The sequence below is a fragment of the Bos javanicus genome, chromosome 28, assembly GCF_032452875.1.
Source record: "Bos javanicus breed banteng chromosome 28, ARS-OSU_banteng_1.0, whole genome shotgun sequence".
Taxonomy (NCBI): domain Eukaryota; kingdom Metazoa; phylum Chordata; class Mammalia; order Artiodactyla; family Bovidae; genus Bos; species Bos javanicus.
In genome coordinates this window covers 4,563,171-4,589,916 of record NC_083895.1, presented here as the reverse complement: position 1 = coordinate 4,589,916, position 26,746 = coordinate 4,563,171, and the positions used below count along the sequence as shown (strand labels likewise).

Here is a 26,746-nt window from a genome sequence, read left to right as displayed (position 1 = left end):
TGTAAAAATCAAAGAATCTGATGATTTTTGAAAACTTTTCCAAGTATAAATTGACTCCCCTTTTCAAAAAAAGCAGCCCTGCAGCGTACATGGAAGTTTGCTCCTCCTGGAGGAGAAATAGAGATAAAAATTGGTTGAAATTTTCATTTTATAAATCCTCTGGTGCTTTTCAGAAATATAGCTAGACAGGTCACTTTGATAAGAGTAAAGATACTCTTAAGAATAATGTCATAAAATAGGTTTCCCCAGCTTCTTTTTTTTTTTAAGAACAGAGACCTCTGTCAGGCTGGGGTACTTGGAGAGGTCTGGTGGACTCAGCTGGAAGTACATTACCTTGCAGTTGTTCAGTCACTAAGTCACGTCCAACTCTTTGTGACCCCATGGACTGCAGCACGCCAGGCTTCCCTGTCCTCTGTCTCCTGGAGTTTGCTCAAATTCATGTCCATTGAGTCAGTGATGCTGTCTAAGTTTAGTGATTAGTCAAGAGTGAATATAATGAAGAGAAGTAAAAAGAAATAATCAGAAAAATTTATGCCCTCAAAATATCTCATTATTCTTGCAGCAGTTTTTTGTCATGACTATGTTGTAAATTATCTAATTTGAGATAATATGTTAGATTTTTCTAGTTCTTATCTTCAGGGTGCATATTATTGAATTCTCTGTTACATTGATAATCCCAAAGAAAACCTGAACAAAAAGTATTCTACACTATCAACACATACAACGTTGCTCTGTGTATTAAGATTTCATATAGAATAATATAAGGTAGATATTCATGTGTGTGTATAAAATTATAGCGATTTTCCATTTTTCTTGAGCTTTGAGCCAGTAAATAGTATGTGGAAAACCTGATGAACTGGGTAATTTTAAAACACCTGATGTTATAGTCTGGAAACTCATAAGCAAAACAGACTAATTTAAATTTCATGCCTTCTCATTTCCTTGTTGCCAGTGAAGTATCTAGAAACTGAAAAATGCAGTAAATTAATTGGGAGGCAGTTGAAGTCAAGCACTCAGTAGTGACATCATTTACTCTTGGAGTCCCTGGCTCTTTGTCATTAGTTTACTTGAGGACGGGTTCTTTTCTGTGATGATATGTGTCTGTTTCATAAAACCTGAAATAACAGCCCTAAGAGGGATTTGGGAAACTAGAAACCTGTGTACTGTGCACCTGTTATTTTACTGTATTATCTTAGGCAATTCTTATAATAACCCTTTAAAGTCATTTTTATTAATTCATATTTAACCGATAGGAAAGTGACATTTGTAGAAATTAACTTGCTTTAGGTCAAAAATTGATAAAGGGTAAGAGTCATGATTTAAACAAGAGGTCTGACTTTGTACCTCATGTTCTCTCCACTATGATAAAATCTAGACTTTCATGCATGTAATTTTCCTATGGCTATTTAATACCATCTCATGGCAGAATCATCTAATGATTATATGAGAAATTTAACTTATCCTATTTATACCATACATAAGAGTCTGATGTCAAGATTTGTTTTAGAAGCTTAGATTGAAGCTGAGTGGATCAAAGATACATGTTTAACTTTCTGCTACATTGTGTCCATTTCTCAAACTTTAGTGCTTCACTACTCTTGAAAAATGTGCAGCTCTGTCTTTCGTGTAACGCACCTTGCTTCTAGTTACTAGACAGCAGTCTGTCTGTCTGTCAGCTGCCCTTGCAGAGGAAGTGAGAGGCTTCTGGCCAGTTTGCTCTGTGACTGATGGGTGTGATGAGTGCAGAGGGTTGGTCTCTCCGTGGAGGTGATGTGGCTGGTGTGTTCACTCTGTTTTCTTCAGGCACCTGTTCTCTCCATTCAAGTGCTCTGGAGTACACTGAATTGGTTTTGACTTTTGCTCTTTCCCTGTACTTAATAATTCTGAGAACTCCATATCCCTAGACAAGGCCCAAGATTCCTAATGCCTCTTCTTAGCTGGGAGGGGTGGAAGGCTCAGGAGTTCTCTGTGCACATGGGGAGAGACCCGCTGCTACCTTCCGGTGCTGTCACCCCAGGCCCATGGGTTAGGAAGTTTTAAAACAAAGCTACTTTCTTTAGACCCCACTTACTGATTATTTTAATAAAAATAATATGATTTGAGGGGCTTCCCTTGTAGCTCCGTTGGTAAAGAATCTGCCTGCAATGCATGAGACCTGGGTTCGATTCCTGGGTTGGGAAGATCCCCTGGAGGATGAAATGGCTACCCACTCCAGTATTCTTACCTGGAGAATCCCATGGAGAGAGGAGCCTGGTGGGCTACAGTCCATGGGGTCGCAAGTCTAATATGATTTAGTGACTAAACCACCAATATGATTTGAAAGCTACCCTAGCTAAAGAGTTGTGTCATAAGACAGAAACAGGACTGTCTGTATTCTGTATTTTTTTTTATTCTTTGGCATTTGAAATACTATTTAAACTGTAAATTCGTTTACATGCTACAGTATATGAATAGCCAAATGTCAACTATAGTCTCTAAAAATGTTTACTCCTATGTTAAAGATTAATTTATGGTAGTTAAATTGGTTACTGCCTAGTTTTTAACTTATTTTTTGCTTTTGAAGTTACACATAAAATATGTGCTTCAAAGCATTGTCCTAACACTCTCAACATCTTTCTGATGTAAATGGACTAGCTGAAAGGTAAATAGAATAAAATTTGACCTTTGAAAATTCTGGCTTTGGATAGGAATTTATTAACATCAGGAAATTTAACATTGGGTCTTCCTATACATTACGGTATTTATTGAGAACGTCACATCTGTTACTGAGTGTTAGATAATGAAAAAATTAAACAAAATTAGTACTCTCTTACCCTTTACATTGTATGCAAATAAATTCTCAAAGGTCAGGAAAATGTGTACGATTTGAACTCAGTCCAGTTTTAATCTCCTTTGAAATTGGCTTAAAACATTCCCCCCAGGATCCTGCTCTGATCAGTCCTCTCAGTGCCCAGTTGGATTGCAAACTTACTTGAGGAACTGAGTATTCTTTTTCTATTGGTTCTCCTTTCAGAATATCCTTTATAGTGCTCCTTATACAATGACTGCTCAGTGTATTGTTAGTTTCAGATACATCTTTATTTAGAGGCACATCAAGGGAACACGTGTGATGAAGTAATGTAGCCTGGTTGATGGTACTTGAGGGGTTACTTACCTGTGTCATGACATAGACAAGTTCAGAGAGTAATAAAAGAATTGGTTAGATCAAAGAAAGGGGTAGGGGATGTAATTTTGAAGGAATAGTAACGGAGACATGAAAACAAGCAACTTGAATTGCATAAGAGTGACTTAGACATATTAAAGAGTTGGGGGGAAAGTGTATTTTGTCTAAACTCTAAGGCAGTAAGTGACGTGAAGTCACATGTTAATTACAGACCTACAAAACAACAATTTACAAGACAAGTAAACAATCACAGTAGAGACCAGAGTAAGAAAAAGAGGGGTTAAAGGGGAGATAGAAAGAGGTGGTTGTGGTCTGGAAACATACGTTAGTTAGTTAGTCTTCCTTGAAGTTTACCTCAGACTCTGAATGTTCTTAGGTAGATTATCAACACATTGGTGCGGTGACTCTGCAGGGGGTGGTGGGGTGGGTCGGGGTAGTTGGGAAGGGGGAGACACAGTCGTCCCCCTGTGGAAGCATGGGAAATGGGTGCTATTTTGGCAAGGTGTTCCCCATTATGTGTTAAGGGGAAGACAGAATTCTTCTGGAAAGTACATTTTCATTTTATGGAAACTCCCCCTAGCTCAGAGGCAACAAATTAGGTATTTTAGTTTTAGAAATAAAAAAAAAGGAGAAACTGTTCTGACAGTTTTAAGAGTGAAAACCAGCAGGCATCTGGAAAACAGTTACAATTTGAGGTGTGAATGTGAAAAAAGCCATATAGGTCGCATACTGTTTTTACTCCTCAGTCAGTAAAGCATTTGCCTGCAATGCGGGAGGCCTGGGTTCAATTCCTGAGTTGGAAGTTTCCCTGGAGAAGAAATGGAAACCTACTCCAGTATTCTTGCTTGGAGAGTCCCATGGACAAAGGAGCCTGGTGGGCTACAGTTCATATCACAAGAGTCGGACACAACGTAGCACTATCTTTCTGGGGCAGTAGGACTTGGAGGTGAAATGAAGTTGTGTTCTTAACCTACTGAGCTTTTGCCATTCTTGTTCAGTTGCTAAGTCATGTCTGATTGTTTATGACCCCATGTACTGCAGCACACCAGGCTTCCCTGTCCTTCACTACCTCCTGTAGTTTGATCAAAACTTATGTCCATTGAGTCAGTGATGCCATCCAACTATCTCGTCCTCTGTGGTCCCCCTTTCTTCCTGCCCTCAATCTTCCTCAGGATCAGGGTCTTTTCCAATGAGTTGGCTCTTTGCATCAGGTGGCCAAAGTATTGGAGGTTCAGCTTCAGCATCAGTCCTTCCAATGAATATTCAGGACTGATCTCCTTTAGGATGGACTGGTTGGATCTCCTTGCAGTCCAAGGGACTCTCAAGAGTCTTGTCCAACACCACAGTTCAAAAGCATCAATTCTTCAGTGCTCAGCTTTCCTTATGGTCCAATGCTCACATCCATACATGACTACTGGAAAAAACATAGCCTTGACTAGACGGACCTTTGTTGGCAAAGTAATGTCTCTGCTTTTTAATATGCTGTCTAGGTTGGTCATAGCTTTTCTTCCCAGGAGCAAGCATCTTTTAATTTCTTGGCTGCAGTCACCATCTGCAGTGATTTTGGAGCCCAAGAAAATAAAGTCTGTCACTGTTTACATTGTTTCCCCATCTATTTGCCATGATATGATGGGACCAGATGCCATGGTCTTAGTCTTTTAAATGTTGAGTTTTAAGCCAGCTTTTTCACGCTTCTCTTTCACTTTCATCAAGAGACTCTTTAGTTCCTCTTCTCCTTCATAAGGGTGGTGTCATCTGCATATCTGAGGTTACTGATATTTTTCCCAGCAGTCTTGATTCCAGCTTGTGCTTCATTCAGCCTGGCATTTCACATGATGTACTCGGCATATAAGTTAAATAAGCAGGGTGACAGTATACATCCTTGACGATCTCCTTTCCCAATTTGAAACCAGTCCATTGTTCCATGTCCAGTTCTAACTGTTGCTTCTTGACCTGCATACAGATTTCTCAGGAGGCAGATAAGGTGGTCTGGCATTCCCATCTCATGAAGAATTTTTCAGTTTGTTGTGATCCACACAAAGGCTTTGGCATAGTCAATAAAGTAGAAGTAGATTTTCTGGAACTCTCATGTTGTTTCTATGATCCAATGAATGTTGGCAGTTTGACCTCTAGTTCCTCTGCCTTTTCTAAATCCAGCTTGAACATCTGGAAGTTCTCAGTTCATGTACTATTGAAGCCTAGCTTGGAGAATTTTGAGCATTACTTTGCGTGTGAGATGAATGCAATTGTGTGATAGTTTGAACATTCTTTGGCATTGCCTTCTTTTGGGATTGGAATGAAAACTGACCTTTTCCAGTCCTGTGGCCACTGCTGAGTTTTCCAAATTTGCTGGCCTATTGAGTGCAGCACTTTCACAGCATCATATTTTACAATTTGAAATAGCTCAACTGGAATTCCATCACGTCCACTAGCTTTGTTCATAGTAATGCTTTCTAAGGCCAACTTGACTTCACATTCCAGGTTGCCTGGCTCTAGGTGAGAGATCATACCATCGTGGTTATCTGGGTCATTAAGATCTTTTTTGGGTAGTTCTCCTGTGTATTCTTGCCACCTCTTCTTAATATCTAATGCTTCTGTTAGGTTCATACTGTTTCTGTCCTTTAATGTGCCCATCTTTGCATGAAATATTCCCTTGGTATCTCTAGTTCTCTTGACGAGATCTCCAGTCTTTACCATTGATGACTCATGAGAGGGGCAAACAGATCAAGCAGCTGCTCTAAAGGGATAGAAGGCGATAAAAGTTAATAGCTTACAAAGGGTGTTTTTCCTTTACTGCACTATTGGTTGTCTGCTGACATACTATGTGCAAGGTATTTGTGGTCTTTATTGAAGGAAATACAAAGAATTGTAAGGTCCTGGGCTCTTCTGTAGATATGAAGTGATTTGCAAGATGTCAGGTGATTCTGCTAAGGTATTTAGTGTATGTTGTATTACAGAATTAGAAAAAAAAAAAAAAAGTTAACCTACAGAGCTGTGCTTCTGAAATCTGAACATACTCATGTCTGCTCTCTGCTCATGGTGTCAGAGACAAGACTCAGACCTGAGTGACATGCAGGCCTTTCCTTTGCCATCTTCTGCCTTGAGCCCCATCACCCACTGTTTCCTAGATGTTCAGTTTGTTCTGACCTTAAAAAGACACGCTGAAAGTGTTTTCTGAAAACTTTAGCATCCTTCATGTCTTTCTTTGATATCTTTCCTTCTTACGCCTACTGCCCCTTTTTAATTCACTGAATACCTATTTCTTAATCTAAACTCATATTAGACTTCACTCCCTCTTAGATACATTCCCTGAGAGGCCTCCCTCCTGACTCCTTTGATAGCTCTGCTCTGGGACTCTGTATTTACTTGCTCTCCCATAATTGTTGTATTATGTGCATCTCATAGACAACTGTCCTCCTTAAAGCTAGAGCTCCTCCATTCTACTTGTCCCTCCAGTGTCTAACATAGTACCAGACATTTTGAGGCAGATCAGAACATGTTTGATGAACAAATAGGCATGTAGGGGTCCACACTGTCAAGAGTAGAGGTGGTTGTTGGGGAGTAGTAGAAATTCTGTTTCTATTCACCCCAAGTGATGAGGATTGAGCTTTGAACCAGTTTTCCTATGCATAAATCCCAGTTACCCCACTTTTACCTGGGAAATCTCTGCAATGTATTCTGTTCTCTGTGCCTTAATTTCCTCTTCTACAAAATGGGAATGATGAGTCTCACAAAATTTTGTGAGATTTAAATGCACAAATGTAGCCTAGAAGAGCCCCTGGCACATAGGAGGCTCTCAAGATGTTAGCTGTTAGCTCAGCAGTTGGCACAGTGGTAAAGAATCTACCTGCTAGTGCAGGAGATGCAGAAGACGTGGGTTCGATCCCTGATCTGGGAAGACCCTTTAGAGTAGGAAAAATCACAACCCACTCTTGTATTATTGAATGGAAAATTTCGTGGATGGGGAGCCTGGTGGGCTACAGCCCATGGCATTTCATAGGGTTGTACACGACTAAGCGACAGAGAGCTGAGCCGAGCAAACACCCCTAAGCCATTCCACCAGACGTGTTGTGAGCTGTGTTCTTTGCAAGCTTAATTACCTTAGAGGCTGCTTAGGTGTCCATCCAGAAGGGTGGCTAGGAGGTGAGCATTTTCTCAAGGTATCATCAATGAAGGGAAGCTATGATGAGATTGTTTTTCTTCCTTGCACTAATTGGGACAACTCAGGAATATTTTGCTTTAGATTTATTGCAGGACCTTGCCACAACTCAACTAATGAAGAGAACATTCAGAAGATGTGAGGAAGCCAAAGAGACGGTTTCCATTTTTTCCTGACCCATTTCCCAAACATGCTGTTTAATACTTCCACTCTTGTTATTCACTAGTGAGAGGTACTGTAACCTTCCCTCCAGTTGGATTATCAATTACTGCTCATTTCAGTTCAGTTCAGTCACTCAGCCATGTCCGACTCTTTGCAACCCCATGAATCACAGCACACCAGGCCTCCCTGTCCATTACCAACTCCCGGAGTTCACTCAAACTCATGTCCATCGAGTCAGTGATGCTATCCAGCCATCACATCCTCTGTCGTCCCCTTCTCCTCCTGCCCTCAATCCCTCCCAGCATCAGTCTTTTCCAATGAGTCAACTCTTCGCATGAGGTGGCCAAAGTATTAGAGTTTCAGCTTCAACATAAGTCCTTCCAAATAACACCCAGGACTGATCTCCTTTAGAATGGACTGGATGGATCTTCTTGCAGTCCAAGGGACTCTCAAGAGTCTTCTCCAACACCACAGTTCAAAAGCATCAATTCTTTGGCGCTCAGCTTTCTTCACAGTCTAACTCTCACATCCATACATGACCACTGGAAAAACCATAGCCTTGACTAGACAGACCTTTGTTGGCAAAGTAATATCTCTGCTCTTCAATATGCTATCTAGGTTGATCATAACTTACCTTCCAAGGAGTAAGCGTCTTAAATTTCATGGCTGCAGTCACCATCTGCAGTGATTTTGGAGCCCCGCAAAATAAAGTCCGAGACTGTTTCCACTGTTTCCCCATCTATTTCCCATGAAGTGATGGGACCAGATGCCATGATCTTAGTTTTCTGAATGTTGAGCTTTAAACCAACTTTTTCACTCTCCTCTTTCACTTTCATCAAGAGGCTTTTTAGTTCCTCTTCACTTTCGGCCATAAGGGTGGTATCATCTGAATGTCTGAGGTTATTGATATTTCTCCCAGCAATCTTGATTCCAGCTTGTGCTTCATCCAGCCCAGCGTTTCTCACAATGTACTCTGCATATAAGTTAAATAAACAGGGTGACAATATACAGCCTTGACGATCTCCTTTTCCTATTTGGAACCAGCCTGTTGTCCCATGTCCAGTTCTAACTGTTGCTTCTTGACTTGCATATAGGTTCTCAAGAGGCAGGTCAGGTGGTCTGGTATGCCCATCTCTTTCAGAATTTTCCACAGTTTATTGTGATCCACACAGTCAAAGGCTTTGGCGTAGTTACTAAAGCAGAAATAGATGTTTTTCTGCAACTCTCTTCCTTTTTCCCTGATCCAGCGGATGTTGGCAATTTGATCTCTGGTTCCTCTGCCTTTTCTAAAACCAGCTTGAACATCTGGAATTTCATAGTTCACGTACTGCTGAAGCCTGGCTTGGAGAATTTTGAGCATTACTTTACTAGCATGTGAGATGAGTGCAATTGTGCAGTAGTTTGAGCATTCTTTGGCATTGCGTTTCTTTGGGATTGGAATGAAAACTGACCTTTTCCAGTCCTGTGGCCAGTGCTGGGTTTTCCAAATTTGCTGGCATATTGAGTGCAGCACTTTCACAGCATCATCTTCCAGGATTTGAAATAGCTCAACTGGCATTCCATCACCTCCACTAGCTTTGTTCATAGTGATGCTTTCTAAGGCCCACTTGTCTTCACATTGCAGGATGTCTGGCTCTAGGTGAGTGATCACACCATTGTGATTATCTTGGTCATGAAGATCTTTTTTGTACAGTTCTTCTGTGTATTCTTGCCACCTCTTCTTAATATCTTCTGCTTCTGTTAGATCCATACCATTTCTGTCCTTTATCGAGCCTGTCTTTGCATGAAATGTTCCCTTGGTTATCTCTAATTTTCTTGAAGAGATCTCTAGTCTTTCCCATTCTGTTGTTTTTCTTTATTTCTTTGCACTGATCGCTGAGGAAAGCTTTCTTATCTCTCATTGCTAATCTTTGGAACTCTGCATTCAGATGCTTATATCTTTCCTTTTCTCCTTTGCTTAATTACTGCTGCAGACAATCAATTACTGTTGGAATCAATTATCAATCATTCTTCAGTCAATTATAAGTTCTGTTGAAAGTAACACAGCTGATGATGAGATCTACCTGATCCCTTGCCCTGTCCCCTCGCATTTCTCATCTGTGCAGTGAAGGGCTTGGAAGAGATTGGTCATTTCCATTTCCATTCAGAAATATTGCATATTCAGTAATTCATTATCTTTTTCACTGTGAGGATTCTGGAGGTGCTTCTTTAGCTCTCTGTGTGACTCTCCTTTTCCATTATATGTTCTACTTTAAGGAGCTAGGGGTAAGTTATTTACAAGTTACCATACGTTATGATATTTCCTTCTTTCTTGAAATTCTGTTTCAAATTTGAAATTGATTGCTCTTTATTTCTGTGCATAATCTTATCTATTTAAAAATCTGGGTTTCTTTTCCTGTAGGATTATGTACAGCTTGTGTTGCCTTATTGTAAATTTGGAATCTCATTGGCTTTCTCCAAAGCTGTAGAATGTTTTCATATTTAGAGCTTGACAAATAAGAGAATTTATCTTCTTCTGTAAAGAGTAGAATTCAAATTTTATACCCATCTAGAGGTATCCTAAGTTGACAATAATGTGGCCTGAGAATTTAGCAGAACTTGAAAATCTGAATATTGTAGAAAATGAATTACATATTTAATATTAACATTTACAGAATAAATTACCACAGTATTAACTTACTAGTAAGTGATTTTATATTCTAGGCTCTGAAAGTACATCGCCTGCACAATAAACATAATAAAGTTGCAAAGATGAGCAAATTAACCTTTCAGTGAAAGCTTTCCTTGAATGTATCTTGACTTTATTTCTGAGTTTTAGCCTTAATACAATAATGTTTCTTTTTCTGGGAAATAGATAATCTTGTACTTGAGAAATACTTTGGTGAACATATTATTTTTAATAACAATTTTTGATGATATGCTAGTGTTTAAAATAACTTATAAGAACTAACCAATACCACCCACATATAAGATATACAAAAATGGAAGAATTTTGGCCAACTTATTGTATACAATTGTTCAGCTAGAGTAGATGGCAGTTCTACATTTTTTAATGATTTAGAGGGTTGAAGCAATATTTTAGAATATAAATAATCTCAAAATTGGTGATATATAAAAATATTACTGTATTGAGTAAAATAGATTTGTTAACTAACTTCCATTTTTAAGGATTATTATATAGATTCTCTACAAAAATTGCAAAGATTATTGTTTTCCTTTTCTCCTTTTATTTAAAAAAAATTATTTATTTTTGGTTGTACCATGCAGCCTGGGGGATCACAGTTCCAGGGCTAGGGTTTGAACCTGGGCTCCCTGCAGTGGACCACTGGATCACCAGGGATGTCTCCCTTTAAATTTTTATTTTAATTTTAAAGTGAGAACCTGATTTAGAATCAGTCTCTCCTCCTCCTCCTCCTCTTCATGGCTTTTACTTTTTATACTGCCTTTATTATACCTGAATCTATGATGAAAAATAGCTGGCTAAAGTAATAACATTTAAGAATTAAGTTTCGGGGTGGGGGAGGAGAGGGCAGGACAAATGGAGAGAGTAGCATGGAAACATACACACTACCACATGAAAATAGACAGCCAATGGGAACTGACTGTATGATTCAGGAAACTCAAACTGGTGCTCTGTGACAATCTAGAGGGGTGGAATGAGGTGGGAAGTAGGAGGGAGGTTTAAGAAGGAGGGGGCGTGTGTATACCAGTGGCTGATTCATGTTGATGTACGGCAGAAACCAACACAATATTGTAAAGCAATTATCCCTCAATTAAAAACATAAAATAAATAAATAAATAAAAATTTTTAAAAAGAATTAAGTTTGGCAGACTCACAGACCTAGAGAATATATCTGGGGTTGCCAAGCAGGGGTCAACATGGCAGTGATGGAGTGGGAGTTTGGGGTTAGCAGATGTTAGCTATTAAAAATAGGATGGATAAATAAGAAGGTCCTACTGTATAGCACAGGGAAAATATTCAATATCCTGTGGAAAAAAAACATAAGGGAAAAGAGCACAAAAAAACTGTGTGTGTGTGTGTGTATAACTGAATCACTGTAGAGTAGAAATTAACACAGCATTGTAAATCAACTATACTTCAATTAAAAGAAAAAAGTTTAGGAGAGAATGTGCAAGATGGCAGAGTAGAAGGAGCCTGAGTTCACCTCCTCTCACTTCAGCTTACCCTGGGGACATAGATACTGGTGGAAGTTATCTGGGGAGTTTGTTCCCATGTGGACACTGGTACTGGCAAGGGCCATTTTGACATCAATGTTGGGACACCTCTAGCCAAGCAGCTAATTAGGCATGAATGCAGCCCCACCCATCAGCAAATAGGCTTCCTGAAGACCCCTTTAGCCCATTGTCTGCCTCTGAACATCTCTGCCCACGAGCATGCACACACCAGCCATAAGAAAAGGCCTGTCTGTGAACTGGCCCTCCCACTAGCAGGCCAGCACAAGTTTCAAGAAAACTCAGGACCCACAGAAAAGTTCGTCAAGAACTGGCCTCACCCACCAGCGATCTTACACCTGCTTTAGGTGTTTGCCTGGGGCCTGGCAACCTGACCTCAGGACCTGGTTCTATCCATCAGCACCAGTAGGCTGGAACTTGCCCTAGAACCTGGCTTCACTTATCAGTGGGCAGGCAACATCCCCAGACCCTCAGTGCACCCACCAGAGAGCCAGTACAGCCTGGAATCCCCTGTGATTTTGTAGTCAGCTGCCTGGCGACCCACTTCTGCCAACTACTGGCCAGCAGCCTAGGCCCAAGACACACCAGGTAACTAAAGAGACCAAGAGCCAACCAAGTTTGCTAGACCACTCACAACAGTCAGTCTGCCACAAGAGAAAGGCCCAGAAGACAGACAGACCTCTTAAGGAGAACCCCTAGAGCATATGGCTCTGGTGACCACGGGGAAGTGTGCTGCTGGGACGATGTCTCCAGCAAAAGGCTCCTTCTCCAAGGATGGGAAACATAACCAAGCTACCAGACTCATAAAAATAAAAACAGCAAGTTAGGCAAAATGAGGTGACGAGGCAAAATATTCCAGATGAAGGGACAAAGCAAAACCCCAGAAGAACTGAGTGAAGTGGAGATAGGTAACCTACCCCAGAAGTGGTTCTGGGTAATTATTGTAAAGATAATCAAAGAAGTTGGGAGAAGAATGGATGCAGAGAGAGAGACGTTAGAAGTTTTTAGGAAAGAGTTAGAAAATACAAAGAACAACCAAACAGATATGAAGAATACAATAACTGAAATGAAAAATAAACCAGAATAAATCACTACAGATGGTGACTGCAGCCATGAAATTAAAAGACACTTACCTTGGAAGAAAAGTTATGACCAACCCAGATAACATATTGAAAAGCAGAGACATTACTTTGCCAACAAAGGTCCATCTAGTCAAGGCTATGGTTTTTCCAGTGGTCATGTATGGATGTGAGAGTTGGACTCTGAAGAAAGCTGAGTGCCGAAGAATTGATGCTTTTGAACTGTGGTGTTGGAGAAGACTCTTGAGAGTCCCTTGGACTGCAAGGAGATCCAACCAGTCCATTCTAAAGGAGATCAGTCCTGGATTTCTTTGGAAGGACTGATGCTAAAGCTGAAACTCCAGTACTTTGGCCACCTCATGCAAAGAGTTGACTCATTGGAAAAGACTCTGATGCTGGGAGGGATTGGGGGCAGGAGGAAAAGGGGACAACAGAAGAAGAGATGGCTGGGTGGCATCACCGACTCAATGTATGTGAGTCTGAGTGAACTCCGTGAGTTGGTGATGGACAAGGAGGCCTGGTGTGCTGCGATTCATGGGGTTGCAAAGAGTCAGACACGAATGAGTGACTGAACTGAACTGAACTGAGAGCAAATAATACAAAGGAATGAATCAGCAAGCTGAAAGATGGACTAGTAGAAATTGCTGGTCCTGAACAGAAAAAAAAAAAAAAAAGAATGATGTTGATGTATGGCACAACCAATACAATCTTGTAAAATAATTAGCCTCTAATTAAAATAAATACATTTCAATCCTGAACCCCCCTCCCCCCTTCCTCCCCGTATTGTAAAGTAATTAGCCTCTAATTAAAATAAATTTAAATTAAAAAAAACTCAATTACAAATATTCAAAAAAATAAATAAATGCTTCTGGAAAAAATAAAATAATAAAATAAAATAAATAAATTTGTATTTAAAACAAAAGAGTGAAAAGAAATGAGCACAGTTTGAGACCTCTGGGACAACATCAGGAATCTAATATTCTCATTGTAGGGATCCCAGAAGGAGGAAAAGAGCAAGGGGCCAAGAACATACTTGAAGTCATAATAGCAGAAAACATCCCCAACCTGGGAAAAGGAAACAGTTGCCAAATCCAGGAAGTGCAGAATTCTATAGAGGACCAAGCCAAAGAGGAACACACCAGGAGGACATTGTAATGAGAATGGCAAAAATAAAATTTAAGGAGAGAATATTAAAAGCAGCAAATGGGAAAGTGAATCCTGAGAGAGCGCCCAAGTGGAGTAGAAGGAAGAGTTCACCTCTTCTCCCAAGGACACCAAAGTCACAAAAATCTGTAGAACAACCATCACTGAAAAAGTCTGAAACCTACCAGAAAAGATCTCTACAACTTAAGACATAAAGAAGGAACCACAACAAAGCTGGTAGGAGGAGTGGAGTCATGATATAATCAAATCTGATACCTTCTGGGTGGGTGACCCACAAGCTGGAGAATAATTATATTACAGAGGTTCTCCCCAGTGTCTCCCTTACAGAGGACAGTCCCCACAGTGTCAGACCTGTGAGGGTCTGACACTGGGAATAGGAGCCCCCAGAGCATTTGGCTTTGAAGCCCAGTAGGACTTGGTTGCAAGAGCTACACAGAATTGGGGAAAATAGAAATTTCACTCTTAAAGGGTGCATACAAAGTCTCATACACACCAGGGCCAAGGGCAAAAGCCACAATTTCGTAGGAGCCTGGGACCAACTAGTCTTGAAGAGTCTCCTGGGGAGGTGATGGTTGCTGTGACTCACTTTGGGGAAACAGACACTGGTGGTGGATATGTCGGGAGCATTCATCTGTGTGAGCTCTTCTATAGGTTGATATCCTGGTACCAATAGTCGGCCTTACCCAACAGCCTGTAGTCTCCAGTGCTGGGACACTTCTGGCCAAACAACTAACTGAGAGGGAGGGACACAGCCCCATCCATTGACAGACATGCTGTTTAAAGACTTCCTATGCCCACAGCCACCTCTAGACACACCCTTAGACATGACCCTGCCCACCAGAGGACCAAGACCCAGCTCTACTCACCAATTGGTAGGCACTAGCCCCTCCCACCACTAAGCCTGCACTAGCCTCTAGACCAGCCTCACCCACTAGGGAGCAATACCGGAAGTAAGAAAATTGTACTCACAGCCTGTGGATAGAATCTGCAAATGCAGGCCAGACACTACCCCCGGGACAAGCTGGCCCTTGGCTCTTGGGTGACAAGAGAAGAATGGACTCCTGGAATGCACAGGTCATCTCCTACAGAGGGCCACTTCTCCAAGATCAAGAAATGTAACTGACTTATACATACATAAAATAGTAATTTTGACACAATGAGGTGACAGAGAAATATGTTTCAAAGGAAGGAACAAGATAAAAAACCGAGAAAAACTCAGTGATATGGAGATAGGCAATACCTGAGAAAGAGTTCAGGGTAACTGTAAAGATGATCAAAGAATTCAGGGTGAGAATGAATGTAGAATGAAATTAGAGGCTTTAAAAAAACCTATGGATAGATCAACTAAACAGAAAATTAAAAAGGAAACACAAACTTTAAATGATACAATAGACCCCAATTGATATCTATAGGACATTTCACCCCAAAACAATGAATTTCACCTTTTTCTCAAGCACACACGGAACCTTCTCCAGGATAGATCACATCCTCGGCCATAAATCTAGCTTTGGCAAAATAAAAAATTTGAAATCATTCCAAGCATCTTTTCTGACCACAATGTAGTAATATTAGATCTCAATTACAGGACAAAAACTATTAAAAATCCCAGCATATGGAGGCTGAACAACTCGCTGCTGAATAACCAATAAATAACAGAAGAAATCAAAAAAGAAATCAAAATGCATAGAAATGAATGAAAATGAAAACACAACAACCAAAATCTATGGGACATTGTAAAAGCAGTATGGATTGTGAAGAAGGCTGAGCGCTGAAGAATTGATGCTTTTGAACTGTGGTGTTGGAGAAGACTCTTGAGAGTCCCTTGGACTGCAAGGAGATCCAACCAGTCCATTCTGAAGGAGATCAGCCCTGGGATTTCTTTGGAGGGAATGATGCTAAAGCTGAAACTCCAGTACTTTGGCCACCTCATGCGAAGAGTTGACTCATTGGAAAAGACTCTGATGCTGGGAGGGATTGGGGGCAGGAGGAGAAGGGGACGACAGAGGATGGATGAGATGGCTGGATGGCATCACTGACTCGATGGACGTGAGTCTGAGTGAACTCAGGGAGTTGGTGATGGACAGGGAGGCCTGGCGTGCTGCGATTCATGGGGTCCCAAAGAGTCAGACATAACTGAGTGACTGATCTGATCTGATCTGAAGGGGAAGGTTCATAGCAATACCAGCTTACCTCAAGAAACAAGAAAAAAGTCAAATAAATAACCTAACTCTACACCTAAAGCAACTAGAAAAGGAAGAAATGAAGAACCCCAGGGATAGTGGAAGGAAAGAAATCTTAAAAATTAGGGCAGGAATAAATGCAAAAGAAACAAAAGAGACCATAGCAAAAATCAACAAAACCAAAAGCTTGTTCTTTGAGAAGATAAATAAAATTGACAAACCATTAGCCAGACTCATCAAGAAACAAAGGGAGGAAAATCAAATCAACAAAATTAAAAATGAAAATGGAGAGATCACAACAGACAACACAGAAATACAAAGGATAGTAAGAGACTATTATCAGCAACTATATGCAAATAAAATGGACAACTTGGAAGAAATGGACAAATTCTTAGAAAAGTGCAACTTTGCAAAATTGAATCAGGAAGAAATAGAAAATCTTAACAGACCCATCACAAGCACGGAAATTGCAACTGTAATCAGAAATCTTCCAGCATACAAAAGCCCAAGTCCAGAGGCTTCACAACTGAATTGTACCAAAAATTTAGAGAAGAGCTAACACCTATCCTACTCAAACTCTTCCAGAAAATTGCAGAGGAATGTAAACTTCCAAACTCATTCCATGAGGCCACCATCACCCTAATACCAAAACTTGACAAAGATGCCACAGAAAAGAAAACTACAGGCCAATATCACTGATGAACATAGATGCAAAAATCCTTAACAAAATTCTAGCAAACAGAATCCAACAACATATTAAAAAGATCATACATCATGACCAAGTGGGCTTTATCCCAGGGATGCAAGGATGCTTCAATATCCGCAAGTCAATCAATGTAATACACCACATTAACAAATTGAAAAATAAAAACCATATGATTATCTCAGTAGATGCAGAAAAAGCCTTTGACAAAATTCAACATCCATTTATGATTAAAAAAAAAAACAACCCTCCAGAAAGCAGGAATAGAAAGAACATACCTCAACATAATAAAAGCTATATATGACAAACCCTCAGCAAACATTATCCTCAATGGTGAAAAACTGAAAGCATTTCCCCTAAAGTCAGGAACAAGACAAGGGTGCCCACTCTTAACACTACTATTCAGCATAGTTTTGGAAGTTTTGGCCACAGCAGTAAGAGAAGAAAAAGAAATAAAAGGAATCCAGATTGGAAAGGAAGAAGTAAAATTCTCACTGTTTGCAGATGACATGATCCTCTACATAGAAAACCCTAAACATTCCACCAGAAAATTACTAGAGCTAATCAATGAATATAGTAAAGTTGCAGGATATAAAATTAACACACAGAAATCCCTTGCATTCCTCTACACTAACAATGAGAAAACAGAGAAATTAAGGAAACAATTCCATTCACCATTGCAACGAAAAGAATAAAATACTTAGGAATATATCTACCTAAAGAAACAAAGGACCTATATATAGAAAACTATAAAACACGGGTGAAAGAAATCAAAGTGTACACAAATGGAGAAATATACCATGTTCATGTATCAGAAGAATCAATATAGTGAAAATGAGTATACTACCCAAAGCAATCTACAGATTCAATGCAATCCTTATCAAGCTACAAATGGTATTTTTCACAGAACTAGAACAAATAATTTCACAATTTATATGGAAATACAAAAACCCTTGAATAGCCAAAGCAATCTTGAGAAAGAATGGAACTGGAGGAATCAATCTGCCTGACTTCAGTCTCTACTACAAAGCCACAGTCATCAAGACAGTATAGTACTGGCACAAAGACAGAAATATAGATCAATGGAACAAAATAGAAAGCCCAGAGATAAATCCATGCACCTATGGACACCTTCTCTTTGACAAAGGAAGCAAGAATATACAATGGAGAAAAGACAATCTCTTTAACAAGTGGTGCTGGGAAAACTGGTCAAGCACTTGTAAAAGAATGAAACTAGAACACTTTCTAACACCATACACAGAAATAAACTCAAAATGGATTAAAGATCTAAATGTAAGACCAGAAACTATTAAACTCCTAGTGGAAAACATAGGCAAAACACTCTCCGACATAAACCACAGCAGGATCCTCTATGACCCACCTCTCAGAATATTGGCAATAAAAGTGAAAATAAACAAATGGGACCTAATTAAAATTAAAAGCTTCTGCACAACAAAGGAAACTCTAAGCAAGGTGAAAAGACAGCCTTCAGAATGGGAGAAAATAATAGGAAACGAAGAAACGAACAAAGAATTAATCTCAAAAATATACAAGCAACTGCTGCAGCTCAATTCCAGAAGAATAAAAGACCCAATCAAAAAGTGGGCCAAAGAACTAAACAGACATTTCTCCAAAGAAGACATACAAATGGAGAACAAACACATGAAAAGATGCTCAACATCACTCGTTATCAGAGAAATGCAAGTCAAAACCACAATCAGGTACCATTTCACCCAGTCACAATGGCTGCGATCCAAATACAAGCAATAAATGCTGGAGAGGATGTGGAGAAAAGGGAACCCTCTTACACTGTTGGTGGGAATGCAAACTAGTACAGCCACTATGGAGAACAGTGTGGAGATTCCTTAAATACAGGAAATAGAACTGCCATACCAGTCCATTCTAAAGGAGATCAGCCCTGGGATTTCTTTGGAAGGAATGATGCTAAAGCTGAAACTCCAGTACTTTGGCCACCTCATGTGAAGAGTTGACTCATTGGAAAAGACTCTGATGCTGGGAGGGATTGGGGGCAGGAGAAGGGAACGGCAGAGGATGAGATGGCTGGATGGCATCACTGACTCAATGGACATGAGTCTGAGTGAACTCAGGGAGTTGGTGATGGACAGGGAGGCCTGGCGTGCTGCGATTCATGGGGTCACAAAGAGTCGGACATGACTGAGCAAGTGAACTGAACTGATGACCCAGCAATCCCACTGCTGGGTATACACACTGAGGAAACCAGAATTGAAAGAGACACCTGTACCCCAATGTTCATTGCAGCGCTGCTTATAATAGGCAGGACATGGAAGCAACCTAGATGTCTGTCAGCAGATGAATGGATAAGAAAGCTGTGGTACATATACACAGTGGAATATTACTCAGCCATTAAAAAGAACACATTTGAATCAGTTCTAATGAGGTGGATGAAACTGGAGCCTATTATACAGGGTGAAGTAACCCAGAAAGAAAAACACCAGTACAGTATACTAACGCATATATATGGAATTTAGAAAGAAGGTACTGATAACCCTGTATGCAAGACAGCAGAAGAAACACAGATGTATAGAACAGTCTTTTTGACTCTGTGGGAAAGGGGGAGGGTGGGATGATATGGGAGAATGGCATTGAAGCATGTAAAATATCATATGTGAAATGAATCGCCAATCCAGATTTGATGCATGATACAGGGTGCTCGGGGCTGGTGCGCTGGGATGACCCAGAGGGATGGGATGGGGAGGGAGGTGAGAGGGGGTTTTCAGGATGGGAAACACATGTACACTCATGGCAGATTCAAGTCAATGTATGGCAAAACCAATACAATATTGTAAAGTAAAATAAATACATTTTTAAAAAGAATTAGAAAATATAAAAGCAAGGGAAAAGCAATAGGTAACAATTAGGGATTCCCATAAGGGTGACTTTTCAACAAAAGCTGCAAAGGGAGGGGCATGATATACTTAAAGTAATAAAGAGGAATAACCTCCAATCAAGAATACTCTACCTGGCAAGGTTCTCTTTCAGATATTTGATAGATTAAAAGCATCACAGACAAGAAAGAGCTGAAAGAGTTCAGCACTACCAAAATAGCTTTACAACAAATGTTAAAGGAACTTATCTAAGTGAGAAAAGACTATGACTAGAAACATGAAAATTATGGAAAGGAAAAATTCATCAGGAAAGGCAAACATATAGTAAAGATAGGAAATCATCCACTCAGAATAAAAACTAGTAGGATTATTAAAAGACAAAAGTAGTAAAATCATCCATAACTACAATGAGCAGTTATGTGATACACAAAACAATTAGATGTAAAATATATCAAAAACACTAATCATGAGGCTCATATAGTACAAGTGCAGGGTTTTAAAGATGTATTTGAAATTAAGACATCAGTAATTGTATAACCATCATATATATATATTATATATATATAATGAGTGATATATAAAAACCTCATGGTAACTATAATCTAAAAATCTGTAATAGATATACACACAGAAAAAAAGAAAAAGGAATCCAAACTTAACAGTAAATATAACCATCAAATATAAGAGAACAGAGCAAAAGAAGAAAGGAAGAAAAAAACTACAAAACAACCTCATAAAGAATTTTTAAAAGGCAATAAGAACATACATTAAAATTCAACATATGTTGAAATTAGTTTCAATGTAAATGAGCTAAATGCTACAATGAAAAGACATAAAGTAGCTTAATGTAAAAACAGGCCTGCATGTAGGCTGCCAACAAGAGATTTGCCTCAATCTAAGGAGACACAAACTGAAAGTGAGAGAATGGAAGAATGTATTCCATGCAAATAGGTTGAAAAGAAAGCCAAGATAGCAATAGTTGTATCAGAAAAAATAGACTTTACAATAAAGACTGGTAGAGGAGACAGGATATTGCATTATTATCAAGGAATCAATCCAAGAAGAAGATATAAGTATTGTTAATATACCCCAACATAGGAGCATCTAAACACAAAAAGCAAATACCAGCAGACATAAGGGAGAAGTCAACAGTAACACAGAAATAAAGACAGTTCTAAGAGGGAAGTTTATAGTGATACAAGTTTACTTTGTCAAGCAAGAAAAATCTTAAATAAACAACCTAACCCTACACATAAAGGGCCTAGAAAAAGAACAAACAAAACTCAAATTTAGTCGAAAGAAAGAAACATAAAGATATGAGCAGAAATAAATGAAACACAGAGTAGAAAAAGAATAGAAAAAGTCAATGAAACTAATAGATGTTTCATTGAAAAGATTAAAAAATTGATAAGCATTTTGCCAGATTCATCAAGTAAAAAAGAGAGACAGCCCAAATCAATAAAATAAAAAATAAAACTTTTTGTTACAACTGACACCACAGAAATTCAAAGGAACATAAGAGACTACGGAAAACAACTATACACCAATAAGATGAACAACCTATAAGAAATGAACAAGTTCTTAGCAAGGTACAATCTCTCAAGTTAGAACTAGGAAAAAATAGAAAGTAGGAGCAGACCAAGTACTACTAATGAAATTGTGTCAATAATTAAAAAAAAAAAAAAAACTTCCAGGAAACAAAAGTCAAGATCAGATGTCTTCACAGGAGGATTTTACCAAAGATTCAGGGAAGAGTTAACAAGAAACTTTCTGAAAGTATTCCCCCAAAAAATTGCAGAGGAAGGAATGCTTGTGAACCCATTCCATGAGGTCAGCATAACCCTGATACAAAGACATTAAAAAAAATTATTACTGATGAACATGGGTGCAAAAATTCTCAACAAAGTATTAGGAATCTGAATCCAACAATACATGAAAAGGGTTATAAAACATGATCAAGTAGGATTTATTCCAGGGATTCAAGGATAGTTCAATACCCTCAAATCAATCACTGTGATATACCACATTAACAAACTGAAGAGTAAAACTATATGATTATCTCAATAGATGTAGAAAAAGGTTTTGACAAAGCTCAACATCCATGTATGATACAAACTCTCCAAAAGTGGCCATAAAGTGAACATACCTTAACATAATAAACACCTTATTGACAAACCTACAGCTAACATCATACTCAGTGATGAAAAGCTGAAAGCATTTCCTGTAAGATCAGGAACAAGACAAGGATGCTCACTCTCACCATTTTTATTTAACATACTATTGGAAGTCCTAGCAACAGCAGTCAGACAAGATAAATGAAATTAATCCAGATTGGAAAGGGAGAAGTAAAATTCTCACTGTTTGCAGATGACATGTTACCATACAGAGAAAATTCTAAAGATGCCACTGGAAAACTACTAGAACTCATTAATAAATTTGGTAAAACTGAAGGATGTAAAAGTAATATATACAAATCTGTTGCATTTCTATACATTTTAATGAACTGTCAGAAAGAGAAATTAAGGAGATAATCCCACTTATCAAGTTAAGAAGGAAAAATGCCTAGGAATATACCTACCTAAGGCTTCCCTGATAGCTCAGTTGGTAAAAAACCTGCTTGTTCAATTGAACCCAGTTCAATTCCTGGGTTGGGAAGATCTGCTGGAGAAGGGATAGGCTACCCACTCCAGTATTCTTGGGCTTCCCTTGTGGCTTAGCTGGTAAAGAATCTGCCTGGAATGCAGGAGACCTGGGTTTGATCTGTGGGTTGGGAAGATCCCCTGGAGAAGGGAAAGGCCACCTACTCCAGTATGGTGGCCTGGAGAATTCCACAGACTGTGTAGTCCATGGGGTCGCAAAGAGTCGGACATCACTGAGTGACTTGCACTTTCACTGTTTTTCAAGGAGATAAAAGTCCTGTACTTGGAAAACCATAAGACATTGCTGAACAAAATTGAAGATGCTACAAACATATGGAAAGATATACTGTGTTTATGAACTGGAAGAATTGACATTTTTCAAATGACCATACAACTCAAGGCAATCCACAGTTCAATATAGTTTCTATCAAAATTCTAAGGATGTTTTTCACAGAACTAGAACATATAATATAAAAATCTGTATGGAAACACAAAAGAATAGCCAAAACGATCTTGAGAAAGAACAGAACCAGAGGAATCAGGCTCCCTGACTTCAGACTATACTACAGAGTTACAATAATCAAAACCAGTATGATACTGGCACAAAAACAAACACAGAGATCTATGGAAGAGTATGGAGAGTCCAGAAATAAGTCTGAGGTTATGTTGTCAAATTCATCTACAACAAAGGCAAGAATATACAGTAGAGGAAAAAAAAAAAAAACAGTTTCTTAAGTAAGTGGTGCTGGGAAAACAGAACAGCTACATGAAAGGAATAAAATTAGAACATCCTCTAGCATCTTACACAATAACAAACTGAAAATGGTTAAAGACCTAAATATAAGACCAGAAACCATAAAAATGCTGTAAGTAAAAATAGAATACTCTGACACAAATCATACCAATACATTTTTTGGATCTGTCTCCTAAATCAAAAGAAATAAAATATAAACAGATGGAACCTAATTAATCTTAAAAGCTTTTGGATGGCAAAGGAAACTATCAACAAAACAAAAGACAATCTATTAAATGGGAGAAAATATTTGCAAATTATATGACTGATAAGGGGTTACTTTCCAAACTATATAAACAGCTCATACAACTCAACATAAAAAAAAAAAAAACACTCCAGTTTAAACATAGGCAAATGACCTGAATTTTTTTCTAAAGATGACCGACAGATGGCCAACAGGCATGTGAAAAGATACTCAACGTCATAAGTCCTCAGAGAAATGAAAATCAAAACCACAATGAGATATCACCTCATGGCTTCAGAATGGCTATCATCAAAAAGAACACAAATAACAGAATATATATATATATATATATATATATATATGTGGACAGGGAGGCCTGGCGTGCTGCAATTCATGGGGTCGCAAAGAGTCAGACACAACTGAGCAACTGAACTGAACTGATCTGAGATATGTATATCTAAGTCACTTTGCTGTACAGAAGAAATTAATGCAACATTGTAAATCAGCTATATTTCAGTAAAAGTTTAAAAATAATGATAAAATAATAAAGTATTTATAAAATAACATAATAACAAGAGAATTGTGAAAATGTGGAGAAAACAGACCCCACATACCCTTTTGGTGGGAATGTTTCCTATGGAAAACAGTATGGAGGTTTCTCAGAAAACCAGAACTACCGTATGACCCAGCAATTTCACTCCTGGACATTTATCTAAAAAAGAAAGAAAGAAAGAAAGCACTAATTTTTAAAGATATATGCATCCAGTGTTCATAGCAGTATTATTTACAATTGCCAACATATGGAAGCAACCTAAGTTTCCATCAAGAGATTTGTGCATAAAGAAGATGTGGTATATTTACTAAAAAGAAACAGACTCACATATACAGAGGATAGAGTAGTGGTTATCAGTGGGGAGAGGGATGTGGGGAGTCGCAAAATAGTCGTAGGAGAATAAGAGGTACAAAGTATGTATAAAATAAGCTGCAAGGATATATAGTTCAGCACAGGGAATATGGGCAATATTTTATACTAACTATAAATGGAATATAACTTTTTAGAAATGGTAAATCACTGTGTTGTACACCTGAAACTTATACATTGTATATCAACTATATCCCAGTAAATTTTTTTTTCAATAATTGAGTTTTGGAAAACACTTCTAGAATCTAGTACTTGCATGCCTTTTATCAAGTAGCCTTTTTATATGTTCATTTCAGAAATGGGAAAATGAGAGCATTACTTCATACCAGGACAACTCAAAAAAGACTTACCTAAGCTTAATGGTCACTTTTAAGATTACACTGGAAAAATGAAAATAATCTATATATTTTATTAGGTTGGATTTTCTTGTGCTTACTAGCATCATAATTGGAGAGTGAAGTTAACTACAATGGCCAAATAGGATATTACAAATTATTTTATTATAGTTATTTCTTTTACCATGGACTATTTAGAGAATATATGACATGATTTCCCAACCTATGTATTGTAATTCTTTAGTCTTTTGTATAGACATTGGTGAAAAATAGTGACTTAGATTTCATATATTTATATATATATATATATACACACACCGGAGAAGGCAATGGCACCCCACTCCAGTACTCTTGCCTGGAAAATCCCATGGATGGAGGAGCCTGGAAGGCTGCAGTCCATGGGGTCGCAAGGAGTCGGACACAACTGAGCGACTTCCCTTTCACTTTTCACTTTCATGCATTGGAGAAGGAAATGGCAACCCACTCCAGTGTTCTTGCCTGGAGAATCCCAGGGACAGGGGAGCCTGGTGGGCTGCCGTCTCTGGGGTCGCACAGAGTCGGACACGACTGAAGTGACTTAGCAGTAGCAGTAGCATACACACACACACACACACATACATACATACATACATACATACACACACACATAAATAGAAGTGCCTGTCACAATTTTGCGTATTTAGTAAGTTTATATTTCTTTATTACTTAAAAGGTAAATTAATTTCCTTTTCAGCTTTATTTCACAATAAGGGCTATTTGATTGTATTTTTTGATTGTAGGGAAATAAGTACCTTGTGTAGGTGCTTATCTTTGAAGTTACAAGTTCTATTCTGCTTTTAATAAGCATCATAATTGGTGTTTAGCAAGTGAAATGTTATAGTAAAATATAGAATTTTTAGAGAAGAAGTAATGGATTTAGGATTAAGACTGTTATCTTTATACTTTCCTTACCCCCATGGAAAAAGAAACTGTGAAGATTTTAAATAAATATACGCATAGCACCAAAAATGCTTCATTTATTGTAAATACCCATTTCTGTTTTGTCTGTCTGCAGCTTTTCCACTGTAAATGGGTTAGATATTTATTTGTTTTGAATTTTTAAAAACTAGCAAAGTAAGTTATTTTTTATTTTGTGGAGACTTTGTTTGGATTTAGTGTTTGGCAAGCAGGATAGGAGTTTAGTTTCATACTTTGCATCATCTTTGTATCACCTTTCAGTTGGTAGGTTAAGAGCAGGCCTGGCTCCCACGTGGGGAAGGTAGTGACATGTCTGTTCTGTGGATGGCGGCCTCTGTTGGGGTATTGTGTGAAAAGCCCTGGATGCTCTGGAGAAGCAGTTGTGGGCCCTCTCATTCCCGCATCGATGGGGGACAGGTGTACCTGTGTGATCAGGTGTCTGACCTGTGCTTCACTTAGTTGGGGGTCTGTCCCCTATTCTTCCTTCTCCTATTCCTGCTTTCCTCATTTTTCTCTGCCCACTCCTTGCCTCCTCTTTTCTTCTTACTCATCTGTTATTGGCAGTCAGTTTACTGAGAGGGCTTTCCCCTTTTCTCTACTCAAAGTCCTTTTCCCTGAAAGGTCGATGGCATGCTTTGGGAGAGGAAGATACCGTCTGGGGGTGAGAGTGACCCACACATGGGCACAGTTGCTCTTGGCCATTGTGATAAATTGTGGCGACCAAAGGTATCCCTTTCTGAAATGCCTTGAATAAAATATTTGAATTGTGTTGTGTGATATAGGTTCTATACATGCACGTAAGACATGCCTGTACATGCTTGTGTGGGTGTTGCAAATATTTCTCATGATTTTACTGGGGATTCCTGTAGAGATTACTTTTTAGAAGTTGAAATTAACTTTAAAATTTAGGATTTAAAATATCTTTAGGAAATGTCCTCATATAGCAGATGTTACTGGGCAAGAAGGAGAGTGGTCTATGGTGAAATTAAGTGGATCTGTCGCTCAGTCTTGGCTTCCGTCTTCACCGAGGTCTGCTGATCTTCCATAATTTCATTTGAAGATTAATTAGAGAAGGGCCTTAGGACCTCATGGTCATCTACATAATCCACTTTGAAATCCAAGGGCAGAGAAGAAGGGACACATGGTAGAACTAATAATGTGTTTCCATAGGGCGAGCTTTTAGAAGTAACAACTGAATACATTTTGCTGAGTTTGGTAGGTCTAGTTTTTGACGTTTGGAGTATC

The 26,746-nt window shown here is 38.8% G+C and overlaps 1 protein-coding gene across 3 annotated transcripts in view; it reads left to right on the top strand.

Moving 5' to 3' along the window:
• FMN2 (formin 2) overlaps window positions 1-26,746 on the top strand; it is a 349,990-nt gene that overhangs the window by 106,546 nt on the left and 216,698 nt on the right. The gene's annotated exons all lie outside the window — the stretch shown is intronic.